Source organism: Somniosus microcephalus, chromosome 11, assembly GCF_052327205.1.
Source record: "Somniosus microcephalus isolate GS21.2 chromosome 11, FLI_Smic_1.0, whole genome shotgun sequence".
NCBI classification, from domain to species: domain Eukaryota; kingdom Metazoa; phylum Chordata; class Chondrichthyes; order Squaliformes; family Somniosidae; genus Somniosus; species Somniosus microcephalus.
In genome coordinates, this window is record NC_140997.1 from 65,721,277 (window position 1) to 65,742,181 (window position 20,905).

Sequence of the window (20,905 nt, forward strand, 5' to 3'; positions counted from 1 at the left end):
CAGCCAGACCATAAACAGATACACCCAGCTGGACGCATACCCCCTTCCCCGCATATCTGACATGGTCAATCAGATTGCACAATACCGCATATTCTCGACCATCGACCTTAAGTCGGCCTACCACCAACTCCCTATCCACCCCGAGGACCGCCAGTACACCGCCTTCGAGGCGAATGGGCACCTATACCACTTCCTTAGGGTCCCCTTCGGTGTCACCAACGGGGTCTCGGTCTTCCAAAGGGAGATGGACCGGATGGTTGACCAGAACGGACTGCAGGCCACATTCCCCTATCTAGATAACGTCACCATCTGCGGCCGCGACCGGCAGGACCATGACGTGAATCTGGAGAAATTCCTTCGTACGGCCCAACGGCTGAACCTCACCTACAATAAGGAGAAATGTGTGTTTAACACCTCGCGCCTTGCCATCCTTGGCTGTGTAGTAGAGAATGGACTCATCGGCCCCGACCCCGAAAGAATGCGCCCCCTCATGGAGCTACCCCTCCCCCACTGCCCTAAGGCACTTAAGAGAACCCTGGGGCTCTTCGCCTACTATGCCCAATGGGTGCCCAATTATGCGGACAAAGCCAGACCCCTCATGAAGTCCACATCCTTCCCCCTCACGGAGGAAGCGTGCGCGGCCTTCTCCCTCATCAAGGGAGACATAGCCAAGGCCACAATGCACGCAGTGGATGAGTCCATCCCCTTCCAAGTGGAGAGCGATGCATCCGACTTCGCCCTAGCCGCTACCCTTAACCAGGAGGGGAGGCCGGTGGCCTTCTTCTCAAGGACCCTACAGGGCCCCGAGATCCGACACTCGTCGGTCGAGAAGGAAGCCCAGGCAATTGTGGAGGCGGTACGGCGCTGGAGGCATTACCTGGCAGGCAAACGATTTACCCTCCTCACCGACCAACGTTCGGTTGCTTTCATGTTTAATAACAAGCTGAGGGGCAAAATCAAGAATGACAAGATCTTGAGGTGGAGAATCGAGCTATCCACCTACGATTATGATATCTTGTACCGGCCAGGTAAGCTGAACGAACCCCCTGATGCTCTTTCACGAATTACATGCGCCAGCGCGCATATTGATAGACTTCAGACCCTCCACAACGACCTCTGCCACCCCGGGGTCACCAGACTTTACCATTTCATTAAGGCCCGCAACCTGACCTACTCCATCGAGGAGGTCAGGACCATGACCAGGAACTGCCAGACCTGCGCCGAGTGCAAACCGCACTTCTATAGGCCGGACAGAGCAAGCCTGATCAAGGCCACCCGCCCCTTCGAGCGCCTGAGCATCGACTTTAAGGGGCCTCTACCGTCATCTGACCGCAATGTGTACTTCCTCAACATTGTTGATGAGTACTCCCGTTTCCCTTTTGCCTTCCCCTGCCCAGACATGACCAGTACCACGGTCATCAAGTGCCTGAACGACCTCTTCGCCTTGTTCGGGTTCCCGAACTATATACATAGTGACCGGGGCTCCTCCTTCATGAGCGAGGAACTCCGTCAGTTCCTACTAGCGAGAGGTATTGCAGCATGTAGGACCACCAGCTACAACCCCCGAGGGAACGGCCAGGTGGAAAGAGAGAACGCGACGGTATGGAAGGCCGTCCTCTTAGCCTTAAAGTCTAAGGGCCTCCCAACCTCCCGCTGGCAGGAAGTCCTCCCGACAGCGCTGCACTCCATGCGGTCACTACTTTGCACTGCCGTTAACGCCACCCCCCATGAACGAATGTTTGTTTTCCCCAGGAAGTCGACTACGGGAACCACTCTACCAACCTGGCTGACCTCTCCGGGGCCGGTCTTGCTGCGAAAGCACGTGAGGGCCCATAAAACAGACCCCCTGGTCGAGAGGGTGAACCTCCTGCACGCCAACCCCCAGTACGCCTACGTGGCTTACCCAGACGGGCGGGAGAACACTGTCTCCTTACGAGACCTCGCACCCTCGGGCACTCCGGAGACACCACCTTTACCCCCCCCACCACCCCCCCAATTCCAGCCCAGGTAGACGGCATGCCGGAACCCCACGAGCCTTCGCCGACCACGCAGACACCAGCATTAACACCGGATAATGCAGCACCGCCGCTGCGACGATCGGAGAGGCTTACGAGGCCTCCGGACAGACTGACATACCAGAACTGGTAGTACACTTCACCCCGCCGGACTCAAATCTAAACAAGGGGTGAATGTGGTAAACCACTTTTATCGTTCACTATCGTTACACTATAGTTATCACTGTTGTATTGTTATCACTGTTCTCACTGTTGTATCACTATACGAGGTTGCCTCTTGTCGCGCTGTTATACCTGGGCTGACCACCTCCGACTCCGCCCATGGCTCCACCTACCTGCCCAGGTATAAAGGTAGTCGACTGGCTGGTATTCCTCCTTGTTGGACCCGATCACCCACGAGGGTGGGCTCTGTTATTTAGTCAATAAAAACCTTTAGTTACGTTCCTAACTCGTCGCTTTTTATTGGACGAATTGATAGGTATATCAGCGTTATAAAAAAAGGAAACTTAACAGCATAAAATGTTGTCAAACACCCGTGTGCATACCCTTAGTGAATTCCAATTTCTTCAACTTACAATTCCTACTGCTTCTACGTGGTGCATCCCATGTGGCTTTAGCAGAGGTACAGGCAGGCTGTTCAGATCCCTGCCCTGACTGCTGAGATGGTTTTGGCCAATGCCCTCTGGGTACTGGAACCCCTGAGGGCCCCGCCAAAGACTGCTCCACCTGCGCCTGTGCAGGGGCAGACTCGGCCACTGGGAGACGAGGCAGTATGTCGGGTGCTGGCTGAGGGAGAGCAACAGCTGAGAATTGGGTGTGCTTTGAGTGGAATTTCCACTTTCATGTCCCATTTTGCCATCATCCTCTCCTGGGCTGGTGCCACGTCACTCCTACCACTCTGCTGCAGACCAGATTTCTAAAGATCAGTGACACGTTGTAAGGCCACGGATAAGATACCTGTCATCCTATTTAAGGTGGCAGACAAGTTGGCATCCAAAGACTGCACGGACTCATTTGAGAGCCGTGCTTGAAGCTCCATGGAGATGGCCTCTCTTGATGGCAGACATTCACGCAATTCCACTAGCGATCGAGTTGAACCCCTACATCCTCTCCGCTATTGTGGAGAATGTGTGCGGCACCTCTCAGTACCTGACTAAGGTGTTTTTTTAAAATTAATTCATGGGATGTGGGCAACACTGGCAAGGCCAGCATTTATTGCCCATCCCTAATTGCCCTTGAGAAGGTGATGGTGAGCTGCCTTCTTGAACCGCTGCAGTCCGCGTGGGGAAGGTACTCCCACAGTGCTGTTAGGGGTGGAATTCCAGGATTTTGGCCCAGCACTATGAAGGATCGGCGATATATTTCCAAGTCAGAATGGTGTGTGATTTGGAGGGGAACTTGGAGGTGATGGTGTTCCCATGCACCTGCTGCCCTTGTCCTTCTAGGTGGAAGCGGTCGTGTGTTTGGGAGGTGCTGGTGAAGAAGCCTTGGCGAGTTGCTGTAGTGCATCTTGTAGATAGTACACACTGCAGCCACGGTACGCCGGTAGTGGAGGGAGTGAATGTTTAAGGTAGTGGATGGGGTGCCAGTCAAGTGGGCTGCTTTGTCCTGGATGGCGTCGAGCTTCTTAAGTGTTGTTGGAGCTGCACTCATCCAGGCAAGTGGAGAGTATTCCATCACACTCCTAATTTGTGCCTTGTAGATGGTGGAAATGCTTAGCGGAGTCAGGAGGTGAGATACTCACCACAGAATACCAAGACTCTGGCCTGCTCTTGTAGCCACAGTATTTATGTGGCTGGTCCAGTTAAGTTTCTGGTCAATGGTGACCCCCCAGGATATTGATGTTGGGAGATTCAGCGATGGTAATGCTATTGAATGTCAAGGGGCGGTTGTTAGACTCTCTCTTGTTGGAGATAGTCATTGCCTGGCACTTATGTGGCATGAATGTTACTTGCCACAAGTAATGTAATTGAATGTCTTGCAGCACTGGATCCAAGTCCTCGGGGTGATGTTCCTGCTACTAACTTCCTCTGCCACCCCCAACCAGGTCAGACAGTTGAGCACCCTCTTGCCACTTTGTGGGAAAAGCACTTCCTTCTTGGCCCTGGCAGCTGCCAGCAACATTTCCCGAGAGGCATCTGAAAACCTTGGTGTGACATTACCCCTCCTTCCAGCCATCCCCTAACAGCATGCGGGCATAGACTGCTTCATTATCTGAGGAGTTGTGACTGGAATTGAACACTGTGCAATCTTCAGCGAACATCCCCACTTCTGACCTTATGATGGAGAGAAAGTTATTGATGAAGCAGCTGAAGATGTTTGGACTTAGGACACTGCCCTGAGGAACTTCTGCAGCAATGTCCTAGGGCTGAGATGACTGGCCGCCAACAAACACAATCTTCTTCCTTTGTGCTAGGTATGACTCCAGCCAGTGGAGAATCTTTCCCCTGATTCCCTTTGATTTCAATTTTACTAGGGCTCTTTGATGCCACACTCAGCCAAATGCTGCCTTGATGTCAAGTGCAGTCACTCTCACCTCACCTCTGGAATTCAGCTCTTTTGTCCATGTTTGCACCAAGGCTGTATGCGGTCTGAAATCGAGTGGTCCTGGCAGAATTCAAGCTGAGCATCAGTAAGCACATTATTAGTGAGTATGTGCCGCTTGATAGTACTGTCGACAAAACCTTCCATCACTTTGCTGATGATTGAGAGTCGACTGATGGGGTGGTAATTGGCCGGATTGGATTTGTCCTGCTTTTTGTGGACAGGACATCCTGGGCAGTTCTCCATATTGTTGAGTAGATGCCAGTGTTGTACCTGTACTGGAACAGCTTGGCTAGATGCGCGGCTATTTCTGGAACACAAGTCTTCAGCATGAAAGCCGGAATATTGTTGGGGCCCATAGCCTTTGCTGTCTCCAGTGCGCTCTGCCATTTCTTGATATCATGTGGAGTGAATCGAATTGGCTGAAGACTGGCTTCTGTGATGGTGGGTGTAATGATCAGTAACCTGTCATTCTAGAATGGTACACTAGATGGAGCTGTATGTTGCTGTATGTTTAGCTGTATATATAAGAGTGGACTACCCACGATGCACTAGGCTACCCACAAGGCAGTAGTCAAGATGGATGCTGTACAAGTCCATATGGCTTAATAAAGTGACTAGCTCAAGCTAGCTGTTCATAATGATAAACGTCTAGTTATTTATGAACATAACATGGTACCAGGATTGGTAAAATCTGCTGAATATTGTGAAATGCGACATGGAGCATTTGAAGCCACCGGAGGGTTTGAAACTCACGGGGAATGTCGACTGCACTTGGCGGACTTTCAAACAACAATTCGAACTCTACATTGCTGCCATCGGGTTCGGTACGAAGCCAGACGCAAGGAAAATAGTGTTGCTGCTCACGGTTGCAGGCCCACAGGTGATAAGAGGTATTTAATGCATTTGTATTTAATCAAGAGGAGGACAGAGAAAATTTGGAAGATGTGCTAAAGAAATTTGATACACATTGTTTTCCCAAAAAGAATGAAACCTATGAGAGGTACGTGTTCTGTTCACGGACACAGCAGCAAAATGAGACTTTTGATAGCTTTGTGACCGATCTAAAACTGAAAGCACAGACATGTAATTTCTCTGAAATGAAATCATCCATGATTCGTGACCAGATTGTGTTTGGTATTCATGATAAAAAAGGTCAGGGAACATCTGTTGAGAGAAACCGAACTAACATTGGAAAATGCTGTAAAAATATGCCAAGCCAGTGAGCTAGCTCAAAAGCACGCGAAGACTTTCAGTGAAATTAATAATAATGCGATTGTAGTAAGTGATCGTGCTGCTGTCGGTGCTGTCTCCTACAAAGGAAAGAAACATGGGCAGAACAGAAATGAAAAGCAATCGGAGGAAAGAATTTTTAATTGTAAACGCTGTGGTTACAAACACCAGTTAAAACAATGCCCAGCGTTTGGGAAAATGTGCACAAAATGTTATGGAAAGAATCACTTTGCCAAACAATGCTTTTCAGAAGTAAAAACAAAGAAAGGGCAACAAGTCAATGTGATTGAGGACACTGATTTAAGTGAGACATTTTTTGTACGAATGGTGTCATTTGACAGCATAGAAAAGGATACAGAAAATGTGCAGTCCTCAGGAATGGACAATGCTGAACATAAAGTTAATGCAGTTAAAGAGGACAAATGGATAATGTCACTGCAGGTAAATGGAGCATTAGTTACATTGAAACTAGACACTGGGGAAAAAGCAAACTTCATCAGTATGAGTGACATTAAAAATATGAAAGAAAAGCCCAAAATACAGAAAAAGTCAGTACTACTGAAGAACTATAATGGACAGAAAATAGATAGCTTAGGTGTATGCAGACTTAAAGTGACAGTCAAAGACAAAGTGCATCATCGCATGTTTTCTGTTGTGGCTGAAGGACTTGATTCACTACTAGGTGACAAAGCTTGTGAGGGCTTAGAACGGGTCAAGAGAGTCTACCGTATAAACTGTACCATAAGCAGACCAGATGACTCAGTGGATTCTGTAGTGAGTAATTTCCAGGATGTGTTCAAAGGATTTGGAGTTCTACCATTCACTTACAAGATCCAGCTAAAGGAGGATGCTCAGCCAGTGGTACATGCTCCACGGAGAGTTCCAGCACCCCTGCGTGACCAGCTTAAGAAAGAACTGGACAGAATGGCCACACTAGGAGTCATCAGGAAAGTCGAAGAGCCAACAGACTGGGTTAACTCCCTGGTATCTGTAAAGAAAAAGAACAATGATCTAAGAATATGCATGGATCCAAAGGACTTAAATGCAAACATAAAACGTGAACACTACCAGATTCCCAAGCGAGAAGAAATCACCAGTGAAATGTCAGGTGCCAGATACTTCACAAAGCTCGATGCCTCACAAGGATTTTGGCAACTAAAACTGGATGAAGAGAGCACCAAATACTGTACCTTCAACACACCATTTGGCAGGTATTGTTTCCTCAGAATGCCTTTCGGGATAATATCTGCATCTGAAATCTTTCATAGAGCGATGGAACACATAATTGAAGGTCTGGAAGGAGTTCGGGTCTATGTTGATGACATCATCATCTGGGGCTCCACACTGAAAGAACACAATGAGAGACTGACTAAAGTGCTACAGAGCATACGCCGGAATGGACTGAAGCTCAACAAAGCCAATTGTCAGTTTGGCGTCCAGGGAGTCACTTTCCTAGGAGATAATCTATCTGGTAAAGGAATAGAGCCAGATATGGAAAAAGTAAACGCCATACTCAACATGCCCCGACCCACTGACAAAAAAGGAGTGCTACGCATCATGGGGATGATAAACTTCATTGGAAAGTTCATTCCTAACTTGTCAGCCAAGACAGCCTGTCTGCGAGACCTGCTACATAAAACAAATGAGTTCGCATGGACAGAAAGACATGAACAAGAGTGGATGAACCTCAAAACAGTGCTGACAACCACACCTGTACTCACCTTCTTTGACCCAACAAAGAGAATCAAAGTGTCAACGGATGCATCAAAAGATGGCCTAGGCGCGGTCTTGCTACAAGCAGAGGGTGAAGATTGGAAGCCTGTTGCCTATGCCTCCAGGTCTATGACTGATTCTGAGTGTCGATACGCCCAGATTGAAAAGGAATGTCTAGGCTTGGTAGTCAGACTAGAAAAGTTCCATGGCTACATATATGGACTTCCCACCTTCACAGTTGAGACAGACCACTGCCCACTGGTTGCCATCATAAAAAAAAATCTGAATGAGATGTCTCCAAGGATTCAACGACTCATGATGAAGCTGCAAAGATATGACTTTGAACTGATCTACACACCAGGCAAACACATAGTGTTAGCAGATGCGCTATCCCGAGCACCCACAATGAGTCATGTGAGCTCTACTGAAGAAGACGTGGATGTTCATGTGAGTATGGTCACTGCTGCGCTGCCCGTGTCAGACACAAAATCAAAGCAAATAGCAGAAGAAACAGTAAAAGATACAGGCCTAGAAATTCACTTTGGGGCGGCCAGCTCGCTCACACCCAAAAGTTAGCGCTGGGCGGGGAGCCATTAGCGATCATCAGATATTCAGTGTTTGCGCCCCAATTCGGAACCGGGCGCTATACCAGGGTGTGCCCGCCTCCGCTTGGGGCGCAGACACTGAATTTCAGCGCTCTTGGCGCCGCTGCGCCAGCCGCTGTGGAGCGGCAGGCTGCGGTACTGCAGGCCTCCTCCTTCTCTTAAGGGGGAGCTGCCTGCAACGGGGAGATCGCCGCTGGAGAGTGCCGGCAAATGAGCCCGGCACCACGGAGAAGTGCCGGGTTCGCGGAAAGCAGCCGGCAATGCCGCGGGGGGGGGGGGGTGGAGGAGGCTGGGGAAGGAGGTGCGGGCAGGCGGCCGCCGAAAAAGCGGCCGGACGCACCTTCCCCTTTAAAGCGCCCCACTAAGGCTACAGCACAGCCCCATTTTCTGGTCGCTGTTTGCGGCCGCTTCGGAGGAGGCGGCCGCTACTAAATATGGGGATCGGGCCGGTTTCGGGGCGGAACCGGGGCACTGCGCACACCGATGACGTCATCGGTGCCGGCGCAGCGCTAACGGCTACCGCCACCAATACCGCTGCGCTGAATATCAGCGCAAACTCATTTTTGCCGCAGAAGCCCTCTTTAGGCGGTAACTGGCCGCAAAGCTGGCAGCGCCTTAATGAATTTCTAGGCCACAGTGTTACAAACAGTAATAGAGAACATTCATCATGGTTGGCCAAAAGGTTCCTGTCCAAAGTACTATCGCATCAGGTCAGAGTTGAGTGTCGCAAGTGGACTATTACTAAAACAGAACAGAATAGTCATTCCACAGGCTCTACGTCAAGACATGCTCAAAAGGATTCATGAGGGCCACCTCGGAATTGAAAAAAGCAAAAGGAGAGCAAGAGACACTGTTTATTGGCCTGGCATAAATAAGGACATTGAGAACATGATAGGCAAATGTGAGACATGTCAGAAACACCAAAACAAACAAGCAAAGGAACCAATGATAGTAGCTGACTTACCAACAGCACCATGGCAAAAGGTTGGTATGAACCTTTTTCATTTGAATGGTAAAGAATATCTAATAGTGTTGATGCGCCATCAATTACTCAAAAGACTGAAGTTGAGCGAGTAACAATCAGGCTTTTATTAACTAAAGAATGAAGGTCTTGTCTCGAGTGGTCGACCCGTCCAGAATACTAAGGGACTGGGAGGTAGTCACTTATATACCTGGAATAGTGGGAGGAGTCAGCCGAGGCATGTCCAGACCTGTACCTAGTGGAATACACATACAGACACAGACAGGTATGACAGTGGTTTACCACATTCACCCCTTGTTTAAAAATGAGTCCGGCGGGGTGAAGTGTATTTAAAAGTTCGTGTATTGGAGTCTCTCCGGAGGTCTTGTCTGCCGCTGTGATCGACGTGGCGACGGCAGGGGTGGTGGAGCTTCCGGCGTCGCGTCCCGTGTAGGCTGGGGCCCTGGAGTGTAGTCCTCATGGGTGACGGTCCAAGGCGAGCCGGCTGCTGGGGTTGGATATCGGGTCGTGGGGGGGGGTGGTAATGGGTAGTGGGTTACAGCGGTCCCCGAGGGTGCGAGGTCTCGTATGGAGACTGTGTCCTCCCGCCCGTCCGGGTACGCAATGTAAGCGTACTGGGGGTTGGCGTGGAGGAGGTCGACCCTCTCGACCAGGGGGTCCGTTTTATTGGCCCTCACGTGTCTTCTCAGTAGTACCGGCCCTGGGGACGTCAGCCATGGCGGTAACGATGTCCCCGATGTGGACTTCCTTGGGAAGACAAACATTTTCTCGTGAGGGGTGGCATTGGTGGCAGTGCAGAGAAGTGACCGAATCGAGTGGAGCGCATCGGGGAGCACCTCCTGCCAGCGGGAGGTCGGAAGGCCCCTAGACTTTAAGGCTAGTAGGGCAGCCTTCCAAACAGTTGCATTCTCTCTTTCCACCTGTCCGTTCCCCCGGGGGTTGTAACTGGTGGTCCTGCTTGTGGCAATACCCCTAGCGAGCAGGTACTGGCGGAGTTCGTCGCTCATAAACGATGAGCCCCGGTCGCTATGGATATAGCTGGGGAAACCGAACAGGGTGAAGAGGCTGTTCAGACATTTAATGACCGTGGCACTGGTCATGTCCGGGCAGGGGAAAGCGAACGGGAACCGGGAGTACTCGTCAATGATGTTGAGGAAGTACACATTGCGGTCGGAGGAGGGGAGAGGCCCTTTAAAATCGACGCTCAGGCGTTCGAAAGGGCGAGTGGCTTTTATCAGGTGGGCTCTGTCTGGTCTATAAAAGTGCGGTTTGCACTCAGCGCAGACTTGGCAGTTCTTGGTCATGGTCCTGACCTCCTCAATGGAGTAAGGCAGGTTGCGGGCCTTGATGAAGTGGAAGAACCTGGTGACCCCCGGGTGGCAGAGGTCATTGTGGAGGGCCCTCAGCCTATCGATCTGCGCGCTGGCGCAGGTGCCACGCGATAGGGCATCTGGGGGTTCATTGAGCTTCCCAGGCCGGTACAAGATCTCGTAATTGTAGGTGGAAAGTTCGATTCTCCACCTCAAGATCTTGTCATTTTTGATTTTGCCCCTCTGCTTGTTGTTGAACATAAAAGCAACTGAACGCTGGTCAGTGAGCAGGGTAAATCGTTTTCCGGCCAGGTAGTGCCTCCAATGACGCACAGCCTCCACGATAGCCTGGGCCTCCTTCTCGACCGCGGAGTGTCTGGTCTCCGGGCCCTGGAGGGTTCGTGAGAAGAATGCCACAGGTCTCCCCGCCTGATTAAGGGTGGCGGCCAGAGCGAAGTCGGACGCATCGCTTTCCACCTGGAAGGGGATGGATTCGTCCACTGCGTGCATGGTGGCTTTGGCAATGTCTTCCTTGATACGGTGGAAGGCTAAGCGGGCCTCTGCCGTCACGGGAAAAGAGGTGGACTTGATCAGCGGACGGGCTTTGTCTGCATAGTAGGGGACCCACTGAGCGTAGTAGGAAAAAAACCCTAGGCACCTCTTCAGAGCTTTTAGGCAGTGGGGCAGTGGGAGTTCCATAAGGGGACGCATCCGGTCCGGGTCGGGACCGATGACCCCGTGTTCTACAACACAGCCAAGGATGGCGAGGCGGTCTGTGCGGAATATGCACTTCTCCTTGTTATATGTCAGGTTCAGGAGTTGGGCGGTGCGGAGGAATTTCTCGAGGTTTGCGTCATGGTCCTGCAAGTCATGGCCGCAGATGGTCACATTATCTAGGTAAGGGAAAGTGGCCTGCAGCTCGTTTTGATCGACCATCCGGTCCATCTCCCTTTGGAAGACGGAGACCCCGTTGGTAACGCCGAAGGGAACCCTAAGGAAGTGATAGAGGCGGCCGTTTGCCTCAAAAGCAGTATACTGGCGGTCTTCAGGGCTGATGGGGAGCTGGTGGTACGCTGATTTCAGGTCAATGGTCGAAAAGACGCGGTACTGCGCGATCTGGTTGACCATGTCAGCTATGCGGGGGAGTGGGTAGGCGTCCAGCAGGGTGTAGCGGTTTATTGTTTGGCTGTAGTCGATGACCAGGCGTTGTTTCTCGCCGGTCTTAACGACTACAACCTGGGCTCGCCAGGGGCTGGAGCTGCCCTCAATAATCCCCTCCTTCAGGAGCCGTTCCACTTCGGTTTTGATGAAAACCCTGTCCCCGGCACTGTATCGCCTGCTCTTTGTGGCGATGGGCTTACAGTCAGGGGTGAGGTTAGCAAACAGTGGGGGGGGTGGGACTCTGAGTGTGGAGAGGTTGCATCTAGTGCGCGGCGGGCAATTTGGAGGCTGTTGGCTGCGGACTGTGAGTGGGGGGAGGGGGCCACCGTACGCCATCGTAACGCTTTTGAGGTGGCACTGGAAATCCAACCCCAGTAGAACGGCAGCGCAGAGGTCGGGCAGGACCAGGAGTTTAAAATTATTGAACACAGTCCCGTCTACTACTAGTGTCACCACGCAGTAGCCGCCAATGTCCGCTGACTGGGACTCGGAGGCCATAGAAATCCGCTGGTGCGCAGGCAGGACTGGGAGAGAGCAACGCCGCACCGTGTCGGGGTGGATGAAGCTCTCTGTGCTCCCGGAGTCAAAAAGGCAGTTTATTGCATGGCCGTTTACCTTAACGTCCATTTTGGACCGAGCTAACTGGTGCGGTCTCGTTTGGTCCAGCGTCACAGAGGCCAGCGTAGGGGTCGGTGTGTCGCTGCGAGTATCAGATGGGTGGGGGTTGGCGGTCTGCTGCGTCCCGGCTGGTGTCCAAGATGGCGGCGCCCATGATTCCCATGTGGCTGGAGTCGTCCAAGATGGCTGCTGCTGCGGTGGTTCGCACATGGCTGGGGAGGCCCAAGATGGCGGCTCGCACGGCCCACACGCGGCGCTGCTGGCGTTCGGGGTGGCTTTGGCCTTGCAGACGCTGGCGTAGTGTCCCTTTTTCCCGCAGCCCGAGCAGGTTGCATTCTTCGCCGGGCAGCGCGCTCTGGGGTGTTTGGCCTGGCCACAGAAGTAGCATTTCTGGCCTTGGGATACTGCTGTCTGGCTTTGGGACACTGCTGCGGTAGTTGGGCCGTTGTTGGGCTGTGGCTGGGGTGGCACGGTGCTATGGGGCTGTCCTACCGTGTCCCAGGTTGTCGTTCCCCGCGGCGTCCACGGTGCAGAGGAGTAGGCATCCATGCCCCGGAAGGCTGCGTCCAGCGTTAGTGCGATGTCGGAGGCTTTGTCGAGGGTGAGGTCACTCTGCTCCAGCAGTCGCTGTCGGGTGTAGTTGGACCTGTGGCCCGCTACGAAGGCATCCCGGATCAGTTCCTCCGTGTACTTAGCGGGCGTTACCGCCTTACACCCACAGGCCCGGCCAAGCACGGACAGTGCTTGGAGGTATTCCTCAGTCGATTCCCCAGGTTGTTGCTTGCGACTCCCCAGAAGGTGCCGAGCGTATACTTCGTTCACAGGGCGCGTGTACTGGGTCTTGAGGAGCTGGAGGGCGGCTGTGTACGAGGTCGCATCCCGGATGACTGAGTACACTCGGTGGTTCACCTTGGAGATCAGGACAGACAGTTTGTCCGCATCCGTTTCGACCGCAGTGGAGGCAGTCAGGAATGTCTCGAAGCACGTAAGCCAGTGAGCAAACTTGGTGGAAGCGTCCGCTTCCCGACTGTCCAGGTCCAGGCATGCTGGTGTGAGGATCTTCTCCATTATAAAAAATTTAGTTAATAAAATTGATGCGCCATCAATTACTCAAAAGACTGAAGTTGAGCGAGTAACAATCAGGCTTTTATTAACTAAAGAATGAAGGTCTTGTCTCGAGTGGTCGACCCGTCCAGAATACTAAGGGACTGGGAGGTAGTCACTTATATACCTGGAATAGTGGGAGGAGTCAGCCGAGGCATGTCCAGACCTGTACCTAGTGGAATACACATACAGACACAGACAGGTATGACAGTGGTTTACCACAGTGATTGACTACTATTCTAACTATCCTGAGATGGCGCTGCTCTCAAGCACCACAGCAAGCAGTGTCATAATGCATGTGAAATCCATCTTCGCCAGACATGGAATTCCCAGGATTGCCGTTAGCGACAATGGTCCGTGCTTCAACTGTAAGGAGTGGCAACAGTTTGCAGCACAATATGACTTTCAGCGCATCACATCCAGTCCTCTGTATGCTCAGTCGAATGGTAAGGCAGAGAAAGGTGTTCAAGTTCTCAAACAGCTACTGAAGAAAGCAACAGAAAGCAAGTATGATCCTTATCTCGCCCTGCTGAGCTACCGAGCCTCACCTTTAGACTCTGGTTCTTCACCTGCTGAACTCCTAATGGGTCGCAAGTTGCGTACCACGCTACCCTGCTGTGCAAAAGAAAAGCAGAGTAAGGAACTGAGGCAGAGACTTCAACTGTTAAAGCTGAAACAGAAATCATACTATGACAAGTCATCCAAAACTCTGAAACCATTGACAAGGGATGATGTTGTCAGGATTGAGGATCCAGATGCATGGAACAGGAAAGCTACAGTTCTTGAGGAAGTAGGACCAAGGTCATACACTGTTAGAATTGAGGAAGGACAGATTCGCAGGAGGAACCGCCATTCCCTCCTGAAAACACAAGAAACTATCCAAGAGCAAATCGATGACAATGCCGCAACTGAATCTTGTCACTCACCACCAGAACAATCTAACACAAACACACATACAGGCTCTCATGCAAACACATCAGACTTACCCGTGCTGAGAAGATCCACACGTGAAGTAAAAAAGCCTGATAGACTTAATCTTTGAGTATAAAGTAAAGCTTTGAAAATGTGTTGACTGTTGTGAAAATGTTTATGTTTATAGAGCACTAACAAAAGTGTTACTGATATCATCTTTATCGTTTTTCTTGAAAGTTGATTGATATTGATTTTGTTTAACCTCAAAGGGGAATGTAATGATCAGTAACCTGTCATTCTAGAATGGTACACTAGGTGGAGCTGTATGTTGCTGTATGTTTAGCTGTATATATATGAGTGGACTACCCACGATGCACTAGGCTACCCACAAGGCAGTAGTCAAGATGAATGCTGTACAAGTCCATATGGCTGAATAAAGTGACTAGCTCAAGCTAGCTGTTCATAATGATAAACGTCTAGTTATTTATGAACATAACAGTGGGGACCTCAGGAAGGGCTGAGATGGATCATCCACTTGGCACTTGTGGCTGAAGATGGCTGCAAACCCTTCAGCCTTGTCTTTTGCATTCGAGTGCTGGGCTCCGCCATCATTGAGGATGGGGATATTCATGGAGCCTCCTCCTCCCATTAATTGTTTAATGGTCCACCACCATTCATGACTGGATATGTCACGACTGCAGAGCTTTGATCTGATCCATTGGTTGTGGGATCGCTTAGCCTTATCTATAGCATACTGTATCCATTGTTTAGCATGCATGTAGTCCTGTGTTGCAGCTTCGCCAGGTTAGCACCTCATTTTTAGGTACGCCTGGTGCTGCTCCTGGCATGCTCCTCTACACTCCTCATTGAACCAGGGTTGGTCGCCTGGCTTGATGCTAATGGTAGAGTGAGGGGTATGCCGGGCCATGAGGTTACAGATTGTGGTGGGATACAATGCTGATGTGCCTCTAGCATTCTCCTTCTCCATGATAGCCCCTGGGATTCAGCATGTGTCCAGCTGAGCAAAGCTTGGAGAGGATTGCACACCCACCCCCGACACGGACTCTCCACAGCAGTCCCTGCCACCAGTGTCTGCCCGTGCTCACTTTGTGAGGTGTGAGTCATCAGGTGAAAACCCAACTAAATATCCAAGTGGACCCACTGAAGTGGGTGTATTTGCGCTGGTGCATGGCTATACGTCCTGTGATGGTGCACCTTCAGAAGGATCCTCTGAAGAATCATCCTCATGCATGTCCTGCAACACTTGCTGTACACACGAAGGCTCTGAAACACAAAAGAAAGGGATATGATTTAGTCATGGCAAACTCACAATTTTGGCAACCACCATACTCAGTCTTCTCATAGTTCAGTCATTGATGAAATAAAGTCAGCGTATGTGCGTCAGAGATATTTGTAATTCTGTCACCAGCTTTCTCCGAGCTCCCTGTCTTTGCATCTCCGACTGAGAGGAATGCAGATGTGCCACTTATCCCCAGGACCTCCTCCTCTGTATATATTTGCAGCAGTCTACCTCCAATCCTGTCCCTCTCCCTTGCATTTTGCGCTCTCTTCTCCTACAAGAGGTGAAAAAGCAGACCTATGAGTGAATCGTAAGGATAGGAGTGAGCGGCAATGGTAGATGGATACATGGGGAACTGAGGAAGTGCATAGAAAGTGAAGGCTAGATGCTGATGAAAGTCGAGTGGGTGTGAGGAGTGATGTGATGGAGAATGCTTAGCAAGACAGAGTGAAAGGTTGGTGGGGGGCTTAAACCACAGGATGGAGGTGAATCAGCAAATGTACTCACTTTTCCTGACCTGGTTAGGTCATTAACCTGCTTCCTGGACTGCATCCAAGACCTGGGCACAACACTCCTGCTGCTCACCTCCTCAGCTACCGCCAACCACGCCTTCCTGGTGAGAAGCATTGCTGGGGAGAAGTCTGTCCCTCCTGCTCCTGACTGCACCCAGCAGTAATTCCAGTGATGGGTCAATGAATCTGGGTGCGGCCCTTGCTCTATGTGCAACATCCATGGTAAACACCTCCTGGCTCCCCCAATTTTCATTTCTACATTGTCCCTTTAAATAGAGCTGAGATCGCGTCGCGCGGGCGGGTGTGCATCACGCCCGCTTTGCAACTTGGCGATGAGTAACCCAGAAGTCAAAAGTTATTGCCTCAGTCAAGCTGAAATCTGAGAATCTGACTCGGTGACTTTACTTCCGGGTTTTGCGCACGCAATCACCCTGTTCCCGCTCAGAACCCACCTTTACATTAATATCGGGCCAGAGTGTCAGTTCACGACCAGTGTTATGTTGTAGACTTTAGACCTATCGAACCTGTATTAACACTGCAAAGTCTCACCACCTCAGTGGCTTTTAATTAAGATCTTTCCTTCCAATTTCTTCCACTCATTCCTATTTTTTTTGCTCTAATTTAAAAAATAAATCCCGCTTTATTTTCTTTTTCTTTAAGAGGCCCAATTTTTCTTTCTTTTTGAAATGAATCGTCTTGGACTGGGATCCCCTTTCTCTGTACTTTACCCTATTCTTGCCATCTTTATTCATGATTGCCTCGGTCTTGATGCCTGGATATGCCCAGGCTCAAATTGAAGCTGTTTGGCACCTCCTAGTGGCCAGAGTCTTTCTGTGCAGCATTTTACTCTAAGTTGTTCTCAAATGTTGGTCTTTCTGGTGTGTCTGTGGACCCATTCTGCCCACTGTGTTTGTCCAATGATTGTACTGTACTATTATTTAAAAAGGATCTTCATCCTCTGTCTCTAAATGCAAGCATTGGTTGTCTGGCTTCTTGTGAATCCCCCCCATCTCCTCGCCCCATTATTGACAGCCGTACCTTCAGCTGCCTTGGCCCTAAGATCTGAAATTCCCTAAATCTCTCCGCCTCTCTACCTCTCCTTTATGCCCTCCCTTAAACACCATCTCTTTGACCAAGCTTTTGGTGACCCCTCCTAATATCGCCTTGTTTGGCTCGCTGTCCGATTACACTCCTGTGAAGCGCCATGGGATGTTTTTCTACATTAAAGGCGCTATATAAATGCATGTCTTTCTTGTTGAAAATACAAGGGCATTGCATAAAAAAAGTGCACAGAGCCCTCATCCCAATAACGCCTTCGAACATCCCCACATCCGATCTTATGGTGGAGGGAAGGTAATTGATGAAGCAGCTGATGATGTTTGGGCACAGGACACTGCCCTGAGGAACTCCTGCAGTGATGTCCTGGGCCTGTGACGATTGACTTCCAACCACCACAACCATCTTCCTTTGTGTTAGCTATACTCCAGCCATTGGAAAGTTTTCCCCCTGATTCCTATTGACTTCAATTATACTAGGGTTCCTTGATGCCACACTCGGTCAATGCTGCCTTGATGTCAAGGGCAGTCACTCTCACCTCACCTCTGGAATTCAGCTCTTTTGTCCATGTTTGGACCAAGGCTGTAATGAGGTCGGGAGCCGAGTGGTCCTGGCGGAACCAAAACTGAGCATCAGTGAGCAGGTTATTGGAGAGTAAGTGCCGCTTGATAACACTGTCGATGACACCTTCCATCACTTTGCTGATAATTGAGAGTAGACTGATGGGGCGGTAACTGGTCAGATTGGATTTGGTCTGCTTTTTGTGGACCAGACATACCTGGGTAATTTTTGACTTTGTCTGGTAGATGCCAGTGTTGCAGCTGTACTGGAACAGCTTGGCTAGAGGCGCGGCTAGTTCTGGAGCACAAATCTACAGCACTGCACCTGAAATGTTGTCGGGCCCATAGCCTTTGCTGTATGCAGAGTGCTCAGATGTTTCTTGATATCACGTGGAGTGAATCAAAGTGGCTGAAGATTGGCTTCTGTGATGGTGGGGACCTCAGGAAGGGCCACGATGGATCATCCACTCGGCACTTCTGGCTGAAGATGGTTGCAAACTCTTCAGCCTTGTCTTTTGCACTCACGTGCTGGATAATTAGGTAAAGATATGAAGCAGAAGAAGGTAAGTGGATATAGATATGAAGCAGAGGAATGGTCAGAGAGTGTGCGGTAGTGGGACCACCGATAGATGCAGAGGGGGGGATTTTTCAGGGGGTCAGTGGTGGTAATTTTTATTTTTGACAGCGCGTAGGGAACCCATTGTCAACCCGCCTCCACGCTAGTTTCCCAGATGTCGGGTTTTTCATCGCTGAACAGAGCCGATACCAAGCAGCAGGGGAGGCAATTTAGATCATTAAATAGATTGTTAAGAGACAATTAAATAGTATTTTAAGCTTACCTTTAGATTTTTAGGGGGAGAAATTCGGTATCGCCCCGTTTGGGGCGCAATTATCGGCCGGGCGCAAAGTTTAGCGCCTGGCGCTAATTATCACCTCCAACTACAAACTTGGCTTCTATCACCCCTGGAGGTGATTGGAGCGCTAAATCAGGCCCTACACACCTCTCTTAAGGTGCTAACGCCGAGGAGCGAGGCGCTACCTCAGAGCTAACGCAAAGCAACCGAATTTTTTCCCCTTAGAATTCGCCAACGGCCTCCCTGCTGCTCAGGGAACACGTCAAATAAGGAGGTCGGGTGTTGTGTCAGCATGGGATGATTTCTTTACTTGATAGCTGCAAATGGTCTATAAAAGCTTCCATCTCACAGCTGTTCACAGTCCAAGGTTAGATGCTGCTGCTTACTGCATTTGGAAGACAGATTGAGCCTTATGCAGCTTGTAAGTATTTGCAGCAAACTCTGTATCCAGTGTCACCTCATTGAACAACCTCTCTCACCAGTGACAGATCACTTCTGTCATCTCAACCTCACCTGCCATCTATTGCATCAGCATCGGTGCCCTTGAAAAAATCTGAATTTCGTCCTCAGAATCCCACCACAATCAGCCCCAACACCAGCAGCACCAGGCACACCAGCAGCACCAACAACAACACCAACCTTCTCCGCAATCAGTTGGTGCTGCACAGGACACAGGGCATTAGCACCCAACCACATTGCTGCCCGGGAGGCCAGGGATGACCTCACCATGGCCAGATTTACTTCACTTGACGCTGTACACCCTGGCTGCCACATGATGCGCCACTTGATTACCCCATACCAACACCATAAAGCATCCCTACAATGCCCAAGCCATTCCTTTCACACTCACCACCATTGCAGGGGGTACCATTATGTCTTACCATTCACTGCAACTCACTAAGTCACTTCCAAAGGTGCACACAAATCTGTCCAAGAACGCAAAGTGTTGAAAATAAAGATTTCAATGTTTGACACCACATTAACAGAAACTTTACATGAACATTGGATAAAGTACCCAAGTGTCTACCCTTGTGTGTTGTTAGTTGGTATGATTGGACTAGGATGAGGGTGAGCGTGAGGGGTGGCTAGTGAGATGGGGACGTGATAATGTAGATAGAGAGAGATGGGTGGAGGTGCAAGGTAAGTTGGTGTGAGTAAAGATGTGCAGGAGTAGGGTAGGGAAGGCAGAGTGATGGGGATGTGATGAGTGGCACAGGAGGATGAGGCTGAGTGTGGCTTTGCAGTAATGTTTCGTGATCTACTGAGATCATTGAAAGGTTTGCGCCACTGCAACCTGGTCCTCCTGACCACATCCCTGCTTGTGTCCTCCTGTGCAACGTGTAACCAGGCTGCATTGGTGTCCTGGGGCGGTCTCTTCCGCCCGTGGGAAGGGAAGAGGATGTCCCTGCGTGCTGTTACTCCCTCCATAAGCATATGGAGGGAGTCATGGGAGAGCCTGGGTGCAGGTGTGCACCTCTGTGCAGTGCTTGTCAGTGTTTGCAGTACCTCAATGTTGTAAAATACTGACAGCACAGATGTCAAAATAAAGTTGGCCATGGTCCCTTTAAGGAAGCCGGCTGATGATGTGTCATCAAATGACGTCATCAGACCCGCTTCCTTCAATTAGCCGGGAAACACACCAGGCAGGCTTGACAAGCCCAGTCAGTGTAAAATTATTTTCACAGAGCGGGATGGAGCCAGTAGTGGGGTCGCACCCTGCAACCGACCCCGGCCGCACCAGACCCACCTCGGTTGGGGAGATCGCAGCCAATGTCATGTTTGTTCACACTGTGGTCAATCCCATGCCTATACATCCAACAACCAAATAATTGATCTCCTCCTCAGAGAAAAAATAAGCGGGGTCACTTGGGGTCAAAGTACCTACAAAATATATCATGTCGATTGATGGAATTTCAGAAGCAAGTGAACTTTCTTTGGCAGACTTAGTAACCCAATAGTAAAAAATAATTTAAAAGGGCTAATGGAATGTTGGCCCTTATTTCAAAGGGGCTGGAATACAAAGAGGTGGGAGTTATAGTGCTCTGGCCAGACCACATTTAGAGTACTGTGTTCAGTTCTGGGCACCGCATCTCAGGAAGGATATATTGGCCTTGGAGGGGGTGCAGCCCAGATTCATCAGAATGATACGGAGCTAAAAAGGTTAAATTATTAGAACTAGTTGCATAGAGGCATGGCACGGCACCTCAGTCCCGTCGAATGCACATCCTGCGCCATGTGGTAAGTGCAGGATAATTCTCGTGTCCTGGACAACTACATGTGCAGGAAGTGCTGTCAGCTGGAAGAGCTCGAGCTCCGGGTTTCAGAGCTTGAACAATTGCTGGGGTCACTGCAGTGCATCCGCAAGGCTGAGAGTTATGTGGATAGCATGTTTCAGGAGGTGGACACCCCGCAGCTTAAGAGTTTGC

The 20,905-nt window shown here is 50.3% G+C and overlaps 1 long non-coding RNA gene across 1 annotated transcript; it reads right to left on the bottom strand.

Moving 5' to 3' along the window:
- Positions 1-5,915: 5,915 nt before the first annotated feature.
- On the bottom strand, positions 5,916-17,061 carry LOC147110629 (uncharacterized). Its single transcript, XR_015079959.1, has 2 exons — positions 15,413-17,061; positions 5,916-6,780 (listed from the first exon to the last, which is right to left on the bottom strand). It is a non-coding gene; the product is annotated as an uncharacterized LOC147110629 (long non-coding RNA).
- Between the last annotated feature and the right edge of the window lie 3,844 nt (positions 17,062-20,905).